Below are 20,010 nucleotides of genomic sequence, written 5' to 3'. Positions count from 1 at the left end.
TAGAAAACTTGCGCCTTCAAAAGACTCCCCAGGGCAGCCTCTGTGATTTAAACGCTATATATTTGGTCTTTTGGAAATGACACCAGAGAAAAATACATGAACCTCTATGGAAAAGACCTCAGGGGATCTGTGAGAAACAAACACAGCTAAAATTCTTCAATATTTTAAATTTGCCTCTTGTTACCCAACTAAAATGGCACTTGTGGCCAAATTCTACAAGTGTATTCCTTGAAGACTCCTCACCCTGAATGTTTGTGAAAATTCCCCAGTTGCTGAATGTCAGAAGCAGACAGCCCCTGCTATCATCTGGGGGCCAGGCCGCTGTCTGTAGAGACAGGCAGCTTCCAACAGGACAGAACAAGACACATGTTCTGAGTTTCTCAGTCCCTCTGAAACCCAGCTTCTCCATTACTGCATTGTGGCCACCTCCAAGATCCGATTCAAAATCGCTTCTCTCCCTCTGTCATTTTGAACCAATGACAGAGGGAGAGAAGAGATTTTGTGCTGCTCAAGGGGAAGAAAGCAAATTTCTTTATAATGATTTTAACATAGCTCATAGACACTGTCCTGAATTTAAATGATTGCTCATAAAGTTTAATGACTTTTAAGGGATAAAGCATTCCAAAAATAAATTTTCTTCCCATAGCTCGCTAATGCTTAAGTTTATGTTGGATAATTAATTACAGACATTTGTTTTTTAAATCTTTTATTATATTTATTTGTTGTATGTGCATGCAAGTGTGCAGTCACAAATGAGGACATGTACAAGTGTCTACACACACACGCATGCACACACACACACTCACACTCATGAATGTTGTACTGTGTGTGTGTGAATCAAAGGACATCCTGAGGAGGTTTGCTCTGCAGGGATCAGATTCAGTTCCTTGAACTTGTCAAGAAGTCCCATCATCTACTGAGCAGTATTACCAGCCACAGAGTCATCATATTTTTTAATTAACTAATTTATTTATTCTTCTCTCATATATTATATCTTCTCTGCAGTTTCCCCTCGTTACCCTCCTCCCAGTATCTCTCCTCCCACCTCCTCTTTCCCCTGAATCCACTCCTCCTTATTTCCCTCCAGAAAAGAGCAAACCTCTCTCAGGGTTATTACCCAAACGTGGCATAACAAGTTATAATAAGTCTAGGCATATATCTCATATCAATCCAGGATGAGGCACCCCAATAGGAGGAAAAGGGTCCCAAAAGCAGGCAGAAAAGTCAAAGATGGGCACTGTTCCCACTGAGGAGCCCCACAAGAACACAAAGCTACACAACCATAACATACATGCAGAGGACCTAGGTCAGACCCATACAGGCTTCTCAGTTGTCATTTCAGTCTCTGTGAGACTCTATGAGGCCTAGTTAGTTGATTCTGTGGGCCATGTTCTTATGGTATCCTTGACCCCTCTTGTCCCTATAATTCTTCCTCCCTCTCTTAGACGAATTCTCTGAGCTCCACCTTATGTTTGGTTATGGCAGTCATCGTCTTATAAACACCAGACATTGACTTCCAATCAATACACTTCTGCTGAGGTCTTTGTTTCATATCAAAAAAAATAACTCTTTAGAAACAAGAACAAAAAATCATCTTCTATTGGATATATATATGGAGATATATATATATATATATATATATATATATATATATATATATATCTCCAATGTATCATTCGTATCATTTCATAATACATATTCGTTTCATTTCAACAACTATCCCACAAAGACCATTCCTGTCATAATCAATTATTGTTAAATTCTGTTAATAATACAGTCCACCCTACTGGGATAGTCCTTAGGATACACATGAACTTGTCCTGTGAGGTAGAGAAGTTCAGATGTTCTAACTGACATCTTATCCATGAATCATATTCCCTATTCTACCCCAAAGGAATTCAGAGAAACCTCTAAAGAAAGCAAGCACTGGATACTTGAGAAAACCCATGGAGGAAGACCCAGATCCCTTATATCATATATGCTATGAGCAGCAGTTAGCACAGCTGGAATAATAGAATTAGGGATGATCATCCAAAATTTGTGACTACAGAAAGTTATATTGTTTTTGTTCTTCTTTTAAATTTGAATTTATTAAGCAGGGCTGTCAGGAGTAATCAACATTGTCCTTAGTTGTTTGTTTATTTGTTTGTTTTTTACTTAGCTAGAGTGAAAACTTCTGGCTGCACTAATATAAATACCACAGAACTGTCCCTGAGTGTGGAAAGGACCTGTGAATGACTAGGAAGAATGTACACACACAATACACACAGATACACACACACATACATGGATTTAAGCAATGTATACTCATTGCCTGGGTATTACTTTCTCTGTTTCCAGAAATTATTACAGAACTAATGACCAGGTTTATTTCTGCGAACTATCTTCTTTTACCTATATTCCCTAGTAATCTCACAGCAATGAGAAATCTGTAATAATCCCTAAGACTTTCTTCCTAGAGCACTCATTTTCCAGCCTTTTAAATGTAAGACAGAAGTACCTCTTCAACAATTAAGAGAGACACAAAATAAAAATAAAAAGATTTGCTTACTTACAGGTCCTGGCAGATACAGAGCTTGTCTGGAAGCTACACACTCCCAAGTCAGAAGGTACAAGTAGGGAGAGAGGAACTCATGGGAGAATTTTATTGGTCCAGAGTTTCCCATAGTGGAGCTAATTAAAGCAGATACAAGATCCAGAAATACCACTGCATGTCTTCACAGTGCTTGTGGGGTATAGTGGCCAGTGAGGACAGTCAAGTAGGGTATATTAGCTACCCTTTAGAAAGCTATCACTGGGAGGTGGGAGGGTGCAGCACCCATCTGGACTGCAGGTGGTAGAAACACTAACTTTCAAGACTGATTGAGCCCTGATTCTGATAGGAAAAAAAATAAGTGTGTGTGTGTGTGTACATACAGTTTAATTATGTGTTGGGGGTGTACGTATATGCACATGAGTGCACAAAGAAGCCACTGGCACTAGATCACCTGAAGATGGAGTTACTAGCAGTTGTAAGCTACCCAACATGGGTGCTATGGGCCTAACTCTGATCCTCTACAAAAACAATACAAATTTTAACCAATGGGTCATCTCTCTAGTCCTTGCAAATTAATTTAGAATAGATGCTTAGGCAACATAAAATTGTAAGAATTCACCACACCAATAATGGACATTTTCCCTTAATACAAATCCACTAACCCAACCTTATTCAATTATAGGCATTTTCATAATGATTTTTGACTAGATGGCATTGCCTCTAAGAGTCCACATAATAATGCAAAGAATAAGAAATATATAAGAAAGCACTAGTTTAAGCTACCCAGGGATAAAGAAACTAATTCCAGATGCAGCAGTAATGTTTCCCAATTTCCCTTCAGACACATGTAAAAACATGACTCACAAAAATAATTGGTTTATTATTATTAAAGGTATACAATATACTTGAAATAAATTGTCTTTGTGTAACTCATCACTATTTGCAATGAATAAACACCAATACAAATTTTTAAATCTGAAAAAAACTATCTGGTATAAATATAATGTAAAAAAAATTGTTTGTTTGTATGGTTGTTTAATTCTGCACTTCCCACAGTACTTCTGACAGAACATGAATCCCGTGAGATGCTTTGTCAAACGGAAGGCTCCCATGGTCAAATCAGTCTGAGAAATATAATCATCTCTAATTGCCCTCCCTTTGGGAATTCACGATGCTACTAGGGCTCTGTAAAAGCAAAGACTTGGTTTAGGAATGGTTTCTCTCCTGTTTTGTATTGTTCTGTCTCCTATGAAATATTTTTAACATTGACACATTCTAATCCCACAGAACTGCTTCTGTTGTTGTATAACTTATCTAGAGTGTGGCTTTGATAGAAAAGAACGGGAATACCACCTTGGGGAGATTAAAAAAAAAAAGTAAGAAATGTATGGAACACTCACTACCAAGTAAACTTGCATTTCTAACTGTGCTGGCTTTCGAGGGTTATCTTAGTAAAGTACCTTAAGCTTGGTGTCTCAAAAACCAGAACTTTCTTCTTATTCTCTTAAGGTCCTGGAAGCTACGTATCTGTACTCAAGTTGACAACAGGGCTATGCTTTTTTCAAATACTAGAATGAGGGATTCTTTTTTGCTGTCTAGCCTCTGGTAGATACCAGCAATCTTTGGCAGTTCTTGGTTCACAGATATGTCATTCCAATCTGTGTGATCCAACTCTGAGGGTGTCATTTACTGTAGTTTTTCCTGTGTCTTCATATCATCTTTCTATATGTGTCTGTGCCTCTAGCTCTTCTCTTCTTTGAGAAGCTTTGGTCATATTGAGCTTGGTGCTCACTTTACCTAGTATGACTTTGTCCTGACTTACATTGCTTATGGTGCTATCTCCAAATAAGGTTGCATTTACAGATAAATGAGGTTAAATATTTATGAGTGCTATTTTGCAAAACATTGTTCATCCTACAACAGGGGTCTATACCACCTGTCTCATGAGATGACGGTAAGGGATATACAAGTGACTCATCTACATAATTCCTCATGAACGGCGCAGAGGTTCCTCTCCTGATTGATTCTAGGACCTGGCAAATTGAAAATAAATACATATACTCATACTCTACAAGGCTGGTTAACTGTATGTAACCCAACCTGATATTTTCACAAATATATTTGAAATGCCTTGATTTATGACTGTTTTGTTCTCTTGGAATGTGTTCACATCGGAATATGGTCTTTGGCGGTAACTTGAATCTATGTTTCCCAGGCTATGGTCACTCATATTTGGCCCCAGAATGAACTGTCTCATATTTCTTAGAAGTAAGAGCCATGATTCAGGAGAGGTCGTGCATCAAAGGACCTTGACAGTCTGCTATGTCATTCTCATCGCTTCTCACTTGCAGTCAAGCAGCCTTCTCTGTCCAAGGGCTCTAGCAAATTGCATTTCCTCAACAAGACATTTCTAGCCCCAACCCCAGACTCATCAGGTTAACAGGGAGTAGTGGGCTATCCTATGCTCAGCACATATCAGGATCTCTGTCAAACTTTGTCAAGCTCCAGGTGGGTATAAAATCAATCCATAGTAGCCACTGGTGGTTTTGATAGTCATTTTATAGATAAGATCAAAATCCAGAGACATGGAGTAGCTAACAGGCTCAAGTTCACTCTCCAGGTTAGTGATGGGTTGAGGCTTCGACCCAGCCACCACCTCTCAACCACAACCCCATGTTGTCCCACGATGAACTTCATTCATATCCTACACACTGTGTGAATTAAAGAAAATGCCTTCTCTAACCAGGAGTCACCTCTGAAGTGGTGAATGAATCAGACATGTTAACCAATAGCACTGTGAGATGACAAGAGCCAGAAGGAAATGTGAAGTGTGTGATGATGTGTCCAGAGGAGTGGCAGCCGCTCCGGGTGTTAGATGATGATAATGGAGCGTCTCCCTGACATCCCAACACATTGACTAAAAAGAGAGGGTCAAGAATGCCAGACAGAAGGACAGTACAAAGTTCCAAAGCCAAAAACATAAGGTAAGTATGGAGAAATGTAGGCCATATACTACCAACCAGGAGAGACATACAAAGACAAGATACAGTGCAAGAGGAGTCTGTGTCCATAATAGGACATCTGGGTTTTATCCTCTGGGCAACAAGAGCCCTCCAGTAGATAGGAGCTTATGTATACTGTTAGAGAGGTGCTTCTGGCAGTGGGTGGAGGAGAGTATAGGGAGGGCTGGAAGGCTGAATCAAGAAGCTGATAAAGGAGCAGCCGATGAAAATGTGACTGCAGTAAGCAGAGCAGGACATCTTCGCTTCTGAAAATGCTGCGAAGGATTTTCTGCTGAGAAAGGCTGAGTCCTGGAGGGCAGACTGAAGACACCTCAACTGATAATCTCATGGCACTAAATGACTAACAGGAAGGTAGCTTTTATAACATGGCCTCAACAGCAGGAAGAGTCAAATGAGATTATCGTTGTCTTGCTCAAAACATGGTAGCATTTAAAACCTGGGAATAATTTCTGGAATTTTCCATTTCATGTTTTTTTGAGCCACAGTTGACCACAAGTATAAACCATGGATAAAGAAAGACGTCCACACATTTCCCCTGAAATTCAGTAGGACTAGTTTCACTCTCATTCCTTCTAACTATCTGTATAGAGTATAAACTTCACCCTCTGAGTCTGAGTTTCTATTTTTAAAATGAAGCTAATAAAGTTAGCCCCTTAGGACTGTTTTGGATTTAAAGTGAAATAATGTGTTAGAACTACATTGTGGGTAGCAAACTAATTCACTTTTACCAGTTCTGTGACACACACTCACACACACACACACACACACACACACACACACACACACACCTGAATCCCATGCTTTGACAGGTATGTTATGCAGATGCGTCACACTGACCTTAGATGTAACAGACTGCATACTCAATTCTGCCAGGGCCATGTTTGAGAGATCTTAGTTAACTCTATCATTGATCAATAGACGTGCCTTTACCACATCCTTAAAGCATGTGTGTTACACATAGCAGTAGGATTTGATGGGCCAGGAGCATCTGTAGCCTCCCCTTAGGTCTCTCCTCCTTTGCATCTAATTAGTTGTATGCCTAATTCCTCTTCAGTAAGTGGGTTTTGTTTGGACAACACCCTTCAGTTCATAACTCTCCTCCCAATTTTGTTTTTCATTTTATCCCTAAACTTTTGAACATAGCTGGCTCTTTGCTCCCACAGCTACTGCACACTAAGGAACCTCCTGTTTTACAGTTCTTACAAACGGTATCACTTGCTCTTCTCCTTGCTATGACCTGACTATGCTTGCCTGACACAAAGCAACTTAAGCATGGGAGGTTTATGTGGGACCATGATTTAAAGGCATATAGTCCATCACAGCACAGAGGATGTGGCCCATGAGCAAAGGTTGGATGGTCACTTTCAATCCAGTCAAGTAGCAGAGAGCAAACAAGAAGTGCAACCCATATAAAACCAAGTGCAACACATGAACCCATGAAGGACATTTTATATTGAGCCTAAAACAGAAGAGCTTTTTGAAGGTAACAGAGCCAAAGCTGGATCTTACTAACTGAGACACATTGAACAAATGACTTTACCCCTCTGGGACTTGGTTTGTGTATCTGCAAATGCCATAGTGGACATCACAGCTAGCAGGAGGGTGAGGATTCAATGGGATTCACTATTACTATTCAATTTCAAATGTATGACTTAGAAAGTATCCAGTGCCCTCTAAGTAAACAGGTCTGAACCAAAGAGGGCTGAAAGCAAGGCAAGAGCACATCCCGTCACCCCCGGGGGTCAGAGGCATCCTGACTACTATCAAATTGTATGGCTACGTATTAACCAAGCCCCTAAGCCACTACCCAGAGGAAGGTGACCACTGCACATAGCCTGTATGCTCCACTCCCACAGATATTAGAGTAACATTAACTAAGCCTGCTTCCTCAAAATGCAAGACCTCCTCTTTCCTCTGAACTCTTTAAGAGTAGACACCTTGTTTTGTCTGGCAGGACTAAAACTGCAGATGTCAGACACCCACCATACCTCTTACCTCAGCGTTACTAAATTTCTTGTCTGAAGGACAATTCAACTCAGTCTATCTAGCAAGCTGGCTGTAATCCAGCATAACTGGCTAGCTCAAAATTCCCTGGGGTCTAATATTAAGGAGGCAAAAGTTTCTCAGGCATTGGTACAAATATAAAAGCAAAGACAGACCAATGATTGAGTTATATTGTGGAAACCATGCTATTTATTGCCTTCTGCAGCAAGACAGACAGAGAAGAATACACAAACTCAGGGTTCAATTTTGTCCTTTTGTTTATTAGTTCTGTGACAGGTAGTTTCACCTCCTGCCTCAGTTTCTTATCAATGGAATGTGAGTGGTGATAATAATCCATACTTCATGGCTTTGCTGGAAAGACGTATATGAATGACATTTAGGCCAGTGCCTGGATCATAGACACCACCAGAGAAAGGTTCACTGTGCCTGTTGTAGTTACTGCACAGACTCTTCAAAAGTAGTTCCCTGATACGCAGAGAGAACTTGGTCCTCCTCCAGAGTAGAAAAGGCCACAAATATATTTGTCTCTCCAAACTCCAGACCACAGAGTGCTGAACTGATATGCCCTTCAAAGCAGAGACATAGCATTAGGACCCTTCCTGAAGTCTAAGCTGCAAAGACAGAACCGAACTTCAGAAGACACAAGAGTCATCTTGGAAACAGATGCAAAGTTTCATAGGCCCTTCAGATTTTCTTTTTCAAAGGATTGATGTAAACTAAGTGACTGGAGAGGAACACAGAGATACAGATAAAAATAGCTGTAACTGTCACAGGTTTTAAATGAGGAACTGGTGCTGTGGCTTCCAGGGTCCTGAGGAAGGAATGAACACCCTGGGTTCCATTTCACCCTAGAGGATTTTGATGTCCTGATTCTTCCATCTGTCACTCCCAGAGTGCCTCAAAGATTTCCAGAGTAGAAGCTACTTCATGGGGCACCAGACTAATGACTCTTGGCTTGCCAAAGTCCATTTATGTACAATCAATAACCGAGCCCATTGGGAAAAAGTTTGCTGGTGGTTCCGCTGGAAGCTGGAACTTATTAAGCATGCATGGCCCTGAAAACCCTGAGGGGAGGCAGTTCTCTGTGTCACTTTCTCTACTTCAGAGATTGCCAACAGCTTTGGAGAGCCTTCTCAGGCTAGGTCCAGGTCCTTCACCTCAGAACCTCAGGGAAACTGAAGTTCCCCCTCAGTGGCCTGTGCACAGTTTCTCAATCTTGTTTTGTCTTCTTTTGCAGCCCACCATGAACTCAGATCTCATATTTAGAAGTCTCAGGATCACACCCTTCCTCTTGGATGCCAACCAAGGGTATGCTGACTCATCCTCATGTTCCACATGAAGACACTGTGGGTGTTATTCATGAGATGTCATGGGTTCCTGGTGTGACTGGAAGGTCCTAAGAAGCAGTGTCTAAACCCATTCTGTTTTCATCAGGGAACTCTCTGGGGGAATAGAAAATCCTTAAGGGGCAGTGGTGGGGTAGCTTTAATATGTAATTGTTCCAACAGGCCAAATTTCCTGTGTGGCTCCAAATGCACCAAGAAATTTCTTTCTTATGATTACCTCACCTAATTGGTTGCTCTGTAAATAAAATTTCCGTCTACTTTTCTCAAGAAAGGATTCCTCAGGAATCCACCAGCATTAGTGGGAAAGATGTTCTCAAGATTATGGGAGATGTTGAGTCATCTGACCTTCATTCTGATCAAATTCCAGAATGCTAATGACCTAAGAAAATGCAGAAACCCCCAAAATAATGCCTGCAAGTCCCTATCTTGGTTTCATATTTTAGTTTTAATGAACAAGAACATCAAATGGTATGACACTAATTTTCCTACTTCAAACAGTTTGTAAAAGTTATGGTAGTTGGGTAGTTAACATTAGTGATCTCTCCCAGTTGCTAACCTACCTTTGCCCTTCAGCTTCTATCTGCCTCTCTCTGCCTTTCTCTAGCCCATGAGAATGTATTGATGCCACCAGACCCTTCTTTGCCGAAGCCAGATGGCCTTGTTGAAAATACATATATGGCATCGTGTCCATCTTCCACTAAAAGGAGAACTCAGTGACAGAATATGCACATGAGACCCTTTGCTACATATTATACAGATACAGATAGAAAAAAGAGGCACCTCAAAGAGATGCATATTGCCAGAGCCACCTGGCAATCTTTGGGGCAAAGATTCATGAGTGGAGCCTTTGAGATACTCAGCAGGTAAAGACACTTGCAGCCTAGCCTAAGTATTTAAGTTGGACCCCTACGATGCTCATTGTGGAAGAAGGGAACCAACTATAGTCCTCTAGTTTCCACAGACATGCTGTAGCATATACACCCACAAACATACACATGCATGAAATAAATGTAATAAAATTTTAAACTTAAAAAAATCTGCAGGAATAGAAAATACCCTTAGAATTATGTATGCCCAAAATGTGATATCTCATAATTATCCATCCTGTACTGGTACTTTAACAATAGCTGCTCTTACAGAAAAGGGATGGCTCCGGATGAGAGTGGTGGCGGGAAGGAACTGGGAGGGGTAGAAGGAGAGAAAACTATAATCAAGATTTATTGTGTGAGAAAAGGTTTCATTTTCAGTAAAAAGGAAAAAACAATAGCCGTGCCTTTTATTATTTTTTGTAGCCCACACACACACACATCATGTTTGGGCAGTTCGTACATTCTAAATGATTCCTTGAGTGATTGATCTTCTTGCACACAGAGGTACCTATCAATTGAGTACACATTTACAGATAACTACTCCCTTAAAACTAGAGTCTTTTCATAATTTCATTCATTTTTGTCTTATTCTCAAGAATGGGTGCTCCCAAATGATTAGTGATCCGCAAGAATATAGGAAGTATTATGGCCTTGCAGATGGTTGAGCTCAATAAATGTGAGAGACACCCCTGACTCCAAAAGCAATAAATAGTATTATTTTCTTCATCCCACCTCTCTCTTTGCTAAATTTCATTGTTCCTTTCTCTACTACTTACAAAGCTAACTTTTCTCCCATGCTCATTTTAACCACCAACATTCAAGCACCACAGTAAAAGGACCATCAGTGCACAGAGAACATGTGTTAAAAGTTCTGCCCTCCTTGAGATGTCACTTCTTTGTAAAGCATTATTTTTGGCTAAGTGCAGGCTTCTCTGTGATTCTTACAGCTTTCATTAAATCTTGGTTAATATTATAGGAGTCTATGATACATATTAAATTCATAGATTTAATACTTTAAATCTATATACTTTAAAAATTCAACTTTGGGGCTAGTAAGATATCTCTGAGAATAAAGGCATTTTGCCATGCAATCTTGATAGCCAAGTTTGGTCCCCAGAACTCATGCAAATTCAAAAAGAGAGAATAGACCCCACAAAGTTGTCTTCTGGCCTCAACATATGAACCATGGCATGTGCATAGCTCACCCATAAGACATGTATCACATGCCATGGATACACACACACACACACACTGATAGTACATTTTTGAACCATCACCTTTCTTGTTGTTTTCTAATCTACCTCACAGTGCATTATGGGAAACTGGAGATGGCTGTTATTATCCAGCATCTTAGTAAGGCTGCTGAATTAGTTTATACTGAGTCTCACTTCCTGAATGCTCTGACTCTCAAGGCGAAAGGCAGAGGATCAGCAAATACTATCTGAGAGGATGCTGTGGTATACAGATTAGCTAACTGCTTGACTGGAATGGGAAGAGGGCCAGTGAAGATGAGGAGAAAGAACAGGGAAAAGGGGGGAGGGGAAGAGAAGGAAGGAGACGGCAAAAAAAGTAAGGATAGGAGGAAAGGGGGAAAATTCTCTCTTATGTGTACCTAGAGTTCTACCTTACAGCATAATTATCACTTATCCAATCTCAAATTTCTACCTAAATATCATTTCTCCCACACAACAGAGACAGACAGACAGACATAAGGAGACAGACAGACAGACAGACAGAGAACTCTCTGAACCTCCAAGTCTTGGCTACCGGTACCACAATTATTGTCTTTGCAGTTATTATTGTATACAATTTTATTTTTATAATGAATGCTATTAGTGTGCTTTTTCTTAAATTTTTTTTCTTTCCTCCAAAATCCAGGTCAAAGGTCTGTGAATTCTGAAGAATGCAAAGTCAAGAGGGCTGGAATCCGGCCCCAAGGTAACACCAGCCTAGCATGTGTGGGGTCATGAGTTCAGTCTCTCACACTGTCAAAGGGGAGGCAAGGCTCTAGGGCCCTGGGATAGGACACAGTGCAAGCGTTCTTATCTCAGCGTTATAGAAAAGGAGAGTGTTGCACCCAAGCTAGCAAATTATCTCTCTCATTGGGACAGAGATCTATGCCTGTTCCAATTAACAATGGGGGCCATTTCCAAATCTTAGAATCTGCCAGGTAGCAGAGTTGCTGTCAAGGCAGGAAGTGGCTTAGGGTGAAGAGACTGTTCTCTGTCACAGGGTGCAGAAGAGGTGGCCTCTAACAGGCATATTGGAGAAGACTTATGAAGAAAGTCTTTTTTTTTCTTTCCTTCTTTCAAGAAAAAAAATTTATGGTTTAATAACTATAGAAGAAATAATTCTGGATTAAACTCTTAAGTTTTCTCAGTTTAATTAATACTTAGTTTCCAAAAAAAGACAGCCTCTGCTTCTCTCTCTCCTTCTGTTATCTCCTCCCGTCTTGCTCTTCCTCGGCTTGGCTCCCAGCCTGTTTATTTATCTATCTATTTTGAGATAGTGTTTCAAGTTACCCAGGCCAAAGATGACCTAGAACTTCTGATCCTCTTCCTGACTCCTCCTCTTCTTGAATGTGGGATGATGGGCATGCACCCCCATAATCTAGTTTATGCAGCACAGAGGATCAAATTCTCCGGGCTTCTGCATCCTAAGCAAGCATGCTACCAACCAAGCCATGCCCTGCCCCCCACCATACCCACTCCAGTCTCCTTAAAGGACCTTAGACTTCATGCCAAAGATACAAAAGCTTCTGCTGACTGGACTCTCTTCCTATGGACTCCTTGGGTCAAGGAAACCAGCCTGTTCTACCACCCAATCATCAATCCAATGAGAGTTTCCCTTTAGATGTTATCCAATATTATTACATTTTCTCTGTGGGTCAATGTAATGACTAGTTCCCATCTATGAGTTACTTTGTTTATACTTTCCCATTCTTCTCGATGGAGTCCCACATACTGAGTATAATGCCAAGACTCTGTCTTCGGGCTCTTCATGTACAATGGACAAGAACACACAAAAATCACTCCTTTACAAGAAGATGGGGGTTCGTGTGCTGAGAAACATATGCATGGGACGGTGGGTTTCAACTGGCTCTCTAGCAAAGATGAACAATCATAGCAAAATGCGTATCTTCCTTTGTGCTGCTGCTGCTGCATTAGCCAAAGTTCTGAGTAGCTGCATGATCCTTTATGGGTCTTTTCTTTTATAAGCTTAGTTCAGGGGACCAGTATGTCTTTGATGCCTGCTGTTTAGGGCAAACAAGAAAAGAGGAGAGGTCCTCGGTTATTAACAGTTTTTGAGGGGATTCTGACACATAGGAAGGAGTCTCCATCATCCTTTCTCCACAAAAGTGGCTTAGTGGAGGGAGTTCCTCCTAGGCCTAAGGTAGATAGAGTCAGAAGATACCCAAGTTCAAGTCTCAACTCTGCTTTTCTGTCATAGTATTTCATCCTTCTGAACTTCAAAACCCTCATCTGCTGAGGGAATAAGATTAAATGGAGAAGTTGGGAGTGGCCTGACCAGCTTGGTTCCTTCACACTGAGGACTAGCCAAAACTACAACACAATGGGTGACAGCCATGGACAAAACTCAGAACTGAGCACAGGGCTTCTTTCTAGCCACCTGAAAAAGGGAGTTGGGGCCATTTTATCTGGAGAGTAAACAGAAGGTGCAATCCTTCTACTCAGTTCTGTTTAATTTACTTTTTGTTTGTGTTATATGTGTTTATGTTATATGTTATATGTGTTATATGCATTTAAAGTGAGGAAGCAGATAATAAGCTGAGGGGTATGTAAATGACAAATTTTACCAACTAGACAAGTCTGAACATATACTTCTTCTCTTTCTCCAAATACAGATAACTATTTTCAATAAAAGAGGGTGCATGTTATATTGCTGTTCTGTATCCTGCTTTTTCTAGCCACTGAGACATAGTCATCTTTTATTTTCCAAGTGATATAATATTAATGCCATTGTTTAACTAATAACACTCAGATAAAACAAAATTCATTTAATCAATTCCATAATATAGTTATTATTTGGGTTGTAAGAATGTAGCCAGGTCCTCTGGGCTCAACAATTTGCTTCTACCTAGGGAAATACACTATGACCCCAAGGCTTTGGTTTTGCCATCTCCAAAATGAGAAATATATTCTCTATAGATACATGAAAACATGTTTCTATATACTAATATACTACATAAATGCTTATATGCATCAAAGATGCTAAAGAAGTACTATTCTCCATGGAATGAAAACAAGAAGAAATTCATTTGACATGCTGTTGATTAAATTAAGTTCATGTATATTCCTGTGTGGACCTCAGAAAAGAGCAAGGGCTGATTCAGCCTGGGTAAGTTGCCTTTTATCTGTCTATTCTTTCTAAGGGGAGAAAGTAATACACAGCTCTGATATAAATTCAGTCCTTTTTTTTTTCCTTAGAGGGATATGGATCCAGTAAAAATCAATTTCTCTTGGAAAGCAGGGTAAGTCATTAGACCTGGTCTTAACTGTCTGCTTGCTGTACCTGTGGTATGTTTGTAACTAGCATCACATTAAATGTCCATCTCTTGAATGACCTTGCAAGGTTATGAAAGAAAAGAAATATGGCAGCCTTGACAGATACTAGCACACATTGAGCTTAATATTAACATATTTAGAACCTTCTAGAGTTTCAGCGTCTCTAGCTCCTACCTTCCCAAGCCATGGAAACAAATCTACTTACTTCAGGCATTAGTGAACTGAAGCTTTCAAATGGGGTCTCATCTCTGGGGTTTAATGGTTGAGATTGATGACAAAGATTTCTAAAATTCTTATATGCCCCATAAATTAGCTCTATAACTTATTTATAGAGTTTAAAAGAGACTTGCCTTCAATTGCATCTTCTTATTTCTTCATTCATATTAATCTAAGCTACATGTAAGAGACTAAAAAGTATTTCAAACAGCTTATTTTTTTTAACTTACTATTCATTAACAGCAGACAAAAACAAACTAAAGACTGGTCAATACCAGAAAATCAGCTTTGGTTATTTGAGGGGCTGTTTTCTAAGCTCCTGAGATGAAGTGATTCTGACTAAGGTGCAGTCCAAGCTAAAGCAAAACACTGATGAGTGCTCCAAAAGGAATGGGTTTCAAGCACACAGCCCTCCACGCAGCCCCAGTATACCTCTGAACCATACCACTCAAGTACACCTCCTCAGATATAATCTCTCTTCTAAAAGCAAGGCTTCTGAGTAGGAAAAAATCTTATAGGATAAGATAACCTAATCTATGCAAAATAGGGAAGAACCTATATGGCAAAATCTATATGCCAAAGGAGGGCAAATTTTAGTGCCTCATACAACAGTTTGCAATTACGAGTTTGCAGAATTCTTGGCAGCATGAATAAAGCACATACCTTAAAAGAAGAAATGAATACAAACGTGTTCTTATTTTATATATGCAACTATGAAAAAAAGCTAAAATTATATGCACCCTAAAAAAAGAGGAAGGAAATACTCCCAACTGCCAATCAAGTCTATCTTGTGGTGATGTTTTCTATATTCTACAATATTTTTGTACTTTCTCCTCTTTTTTCAGTTTACCATATAACGTGGTAGAACAAACACTGATAGCCAAACAGATCAAGCTTACTTTCCACATGCCATTCCTCTAGGACCCATCAAAGCATGGCTTTCAGTAACAAATGAACACGAGTGGAAACCTACCTGAGCCTCTGCCTTCAGCTGTTCTCTGGTTTGACTCTGCTCTGACTCGCGGCTTCTCCCCCACTACAACGCAGCTTGTTTATCTAAAACAAAAGTGAAACGGCCACTGTTTATGAACAGTGTCAGCCAGTAGCAAGACGAGAAGGAACTTGAGCCAACAGGACTTCAGCTTTATGGCACTGTCATGGGAGTGGGTGCTGGATTCTTTTTTCAGAAGTCAGAGAACTTCCAGTTAGTGACTGTCAACCTCTTTCAAGTCATGTTGGAATTGCCCTTCCTATGAAGATTGTTTTTGGTTGGGGTTTTTCTTTTCTTTCCTTTCTTTCTCTCTTTTTTTTCTTTCCATTAGCACCTTTTGCAGGATGTGATGGACAAGGAGCTGGGGGAGAGGTTTAAGTAGCTATTATTTCTCCGAAAGGGTTTCTGTTCCCACGCCAAGCCCATCAGTGCAGCCTTTCACGCCCAGTTCTGCAGCCTGCTTTAGAGCACTCTGACTACTCTCTGACTTTCTCAAGTTCTCAGTTACTCCACTGAAAAGTCTCTGCAAAGGTCACCAATAGTCTCTTGGCTCCCGTAACATGTTCTTTCTCTCTTTTCCTTTTCCTTTCTCCCTTGCTTGAATAGTTAGCTGTAGAAACTTGTTTTCAATCTACCTGGCTCTTTTTTCCAACTTTCAGAATGATTCTCCTTTGCCTCCTGTGACTGAATAACTAATGTCCCCTCACAGGTTCAGGTACTTGAACACTGGGTCTCAAGTCAGTGGTGCTATTCTGGGTAATCAGGGAGGTGGTACAGCCTCACAGGAGGAGGCATGGCACCGGAAGTGGCCTGTGAGAGTTTATCCCCTCACTCCAGTTCTAATACGCTCTCTCTGCTTCACATTTTCAGATCCAGATGTGATCTCTCAGCTTCCTGCTCTGGCCACTTACCACCATGTCTCCCAGGTCATATGGACTCTCTGGAGCCAAAACCCCAACAAACTCCTTCCTTATATTGCCTTTGGTCATGATATTTTACTATAGCAACAGAATAGTGCCTAATACACCCCCATTTCAGATTGCTCTTTTCCTATTAGTTTTCCAGGTGCAAGACTTTCCTAAGGATTTCTGCCTTCTTTGTTTCTTCTTCTCTTGCCTATATATAACTTATCCTCAGCCAAATTCATTTTAAAATCTATACAATATCAAAAATGACCCCTGAATATTCAATATAATCTCAAAACAGAACAATCAACCTAGAATTCTCAAACTTCATAATCTCAAAACAACACACTACTATAGCTATTATAGCAGTTTTGTTGATATAATTACAGACACATGGACCAACGAAAGGGAATAGAGTGTCCCAAGTTAATCCTTCCATGCATAGTTAAATCATTTTAAATAAGGTGTCATGGCCATCTAATGAGGGGATAGTATTTTCAATAAATTCTATAGAGGAAAAATCAAATCCACATACCAAACACTCAGTACTATATACCCATATGCAAAATTTAACTCAAATTGAACAGGAGGCCTAAACGTGAGAACTAAAACTATAAAAATCTTTGAATGTACAATGAAACATTTATGACTTGAAATTTCACAATGATTTCTTGATTATGACACTTAAGCCATAATCAAAGAAATAAATACACAAATTCAGTACAGAATCAATGAAAAGCATGTGGATTAAAAGCTGGCAGTGGGAACCTTGTGGTACACTGCTTGTCACCACGCATGTGAAAAGCTGTGAGTTCCACCTCACAACACACATGGAAAGACACTAACATCATAAAAAAAGACAATCTAAACAAAAGAGAAAAATTATTTGCTGCTCATATTTGACAAGGGAGTACTATATAGCATGTATAGAGAACTCCTCCAGTGTTTTTCACACCTAAATGTAAAATGTGAAAACACTTGAATAGCTAATTCTCCACACAAAATAGCCATATAAATATGGATAAATATGGTCTATAGAGAAGCCACCATCCAGTTTGACCAGGGAAGTCTGTAGGCTAACTGCAGATCTTCACATCTCCCTACTTTCCTCCAAATCCAGTTCCCCAGTCTCATCTCCAGCTCCGTACCACACCACCTGCTGTAGCCTCTCCCTCTTCTCTGTCCCCATCTCCAGCTGATTACAGAGTTCTTTTCCTCCAACCTCCAAACACTCCAAACACACACACACACACACACACACACACACACACACACACACACACACCCCATGTTAGTTCAGCCTCCATCTTGAGCAGGCAAAAATACCTGGGAACTTACCTTCATATATACAAATGATAAATGGACTGAAAAAGAAATCAGGAAAAAAATAATACCTTTCCCAATAGTCTCAAATAACATAAAGTGTCTTGAGGTAACTCTAATCAAGCAAGTGACGGATTGTATGATTAAAAACTTGAAAACACTGAAGAAATAAATTGAAGAAGATATTAGAAGATGGAAAGATCAACCTCTGGGTTAGTGTGATTAGCATAGTAAAAATGGCCATCCTACCCCACCCCTAAAACATCTATAGATTCAGTGCAATCCCCATCAAAATTTTAACATAATTCCTTGTAGATCTTAAATAGATATTTATTAGCTTCTTAGGGAAATACAAAAAAACAAGGATAGCTAAAAACACTCCTGAATAATGAAAGAACCACTGGAGCTATCACCATCCCTGACCTCAAACTGTAGTACTGAATTAGAGCAATAAAAGCATCATAGAACCAACATAAAAATAATAAACAGTGGAATTGAATTGAAGACCCAGACATAAGTCCACACACTTATGGGGACCTTATTTTTAATAAAGAAACCAGAAATAGACAGTGGACAAAAGAAAGCATCTTCAACAAATGGTCCTGATTAAACTGAGTGGCTGCAAGTAGAAGATCCAAATAGATCCAGATTTATCACCCTGCACAAAAGTCAACTCTAAATGGGTCAAGGACCTTAACATAAATCCAGATACACTGAACCTGACAGAAGAGAAAGGGGAAATAGCCTTGAACCCATTGGCACAGAAAAAAGACTTTCTGAACAGAACACTGTTAGCTAGGCACTGAAACCAACAATTAATAAATGGGATCTCACGAAATTGAAAAGCTGTATAGCAAAAGCTACCATCATTCAGACAAAGCAGGAGGCTACAAAATGGGGAAAGATTCTTTGTTTACCAACTATATGTCCCATAGAGGGCTAATATCCAACATATACAAATAACTCAAAAGACTAGATATCAAGAAAATAAATAACCTAAAATTGAAAATGGGATATATTTTAAAACAGATAATTCTTGAAAGAGAAAACTTGAGTAGCTGAGGAATCCCTAAAGAAGTGTTCAATATCTTTAGCCTCCAGAAAAATACAAATCAAAACTACTTTGAGATTCCATCTAACACCAATCAAAATTCCTAAGATCAATAAAATAAATGACAGCTCATGCTGGCAAGGATGTGGAGTGGGAGTAGCACTTATCCACTGCTGATATGACTGTCAATTTGTACGGCCACATGGAAATCAGTGCTGTGGTACCTCAGGAAGATGGAGGTCATCTACTTCAACACCTAGCATATACCCAAAGAGATATATGGTGGGCTTCAGCCCACCACAGAGATACTTGCTCAACCATGTTCATTTCTTCTTTATTCATAATAACCAGAAACTAAAAACAACTTAGATGTCTGTCAAAAGAAGAATGGATAAAGAATATATGGTACATTTACACAATGGAATATTACTCAGCCATTAAAAAGAATAAAACTCAAAGGTAAATGGATGTAACTACAACAAACCACCCTGAATGAGGTAACCCAGAAAGACAATTGTGGTATGTATTGGCTTATGTGTGGATATGAACTGTCATTGATATGCAAGCTACAATCTGTAGAACCACAGAGGTTAGGTACAGAGTAAGAGGCTAGGGAGAAATAGAGATTCCTATGAAAAGGAAATAGAATAGATAGCTATGGATTGATGTGGGGATGGAACAGGAAGATCAAGTGGGGAGGGGCAGGGAAGAGTGGAAATACTGAGCTTACAGGATAAAGGTCCTTGTGTCCACAGATCTCCAAGGAGACCAGGAATGTTAAACATGCAGGATTATCTTCTCAATAAGAAAAATGTAAAACTTGTTCTTCCACCCAAAAATCTGGGAATTGGAGGGATGAATAGCCCAGTGGCTCTTTATTTTGAGCCAGCCATATCAAGCTCCTATAACCTAATAGACTACAGGTGGCTAGTAATCTAAATGACCCTTGTAGACAAAAGTTCCCCAAGCTCCCACAACCAGGACTGTAAATACCTAATAGTCTAAATGACCCTCACATTATCTATATAGCCAGGGGATTCCCAAAGCTCCCACAACCAGGACTAGAGGTGACTAATAGCCCAGATGAACCCTATGCAATCTGTATGACTAAGACTAGATCTGATCCTTCCCTAGACCCTTAAGCTAATACAAGTAACCTATCTAGCTTCCCTGCCAGCCATGACTACCTACAGAGTCTCCTTCAGGGGATAAAGGAGGGA

The 20,010-nt window shown here is 39.9% G+C and overlaps 1 protein-coding gene across 4 annotated transcripts in view; it reads right to left on the bottom strand.

Moving 5' to 3' along the window:
* Positions 1-15,556, bottom strand: part of Cysltr2 (cysteinyl leukotriene receptor 2) — a 33,514-nt gene extending 17,958 nt beyond the window's left edge. For all 4 annotated transcript variants that reach the window (XR_003709598.1, XR_003709599.1, XM_028754248.1 and 1 more), the window contains exon 1: positions 15,494-15,556. The gene's annotated coding sequence lies outside the window, so the exon portion shown is untranslated. The remainder of the gene's footprint in view (positions 1-15,493) is intronic.
* Between the last annotated feature and the right edge of the window lie 4,454 nt (positions 15,557-20,010).

This window comes from Grammomys surdaster, unplaced genomic scaffold (genome assembly GCF_004785775.1).
Source record: "Grammomys surdaster isolate TR1022 unplaced genomic scaffold, NIH_TR_1.0 125985, whole genome shotgun sequence".
Classification (NCBI taxonomy): domain Eukaryota; kingdom Metazoa; phylum Chordata; class Mammalia; order Rodentia; family Muridae; genus Grammomys; species Grammomys surdaster.
This window is presented reverse-complemented; position numbering and strand designations above follow the sequence as displayed.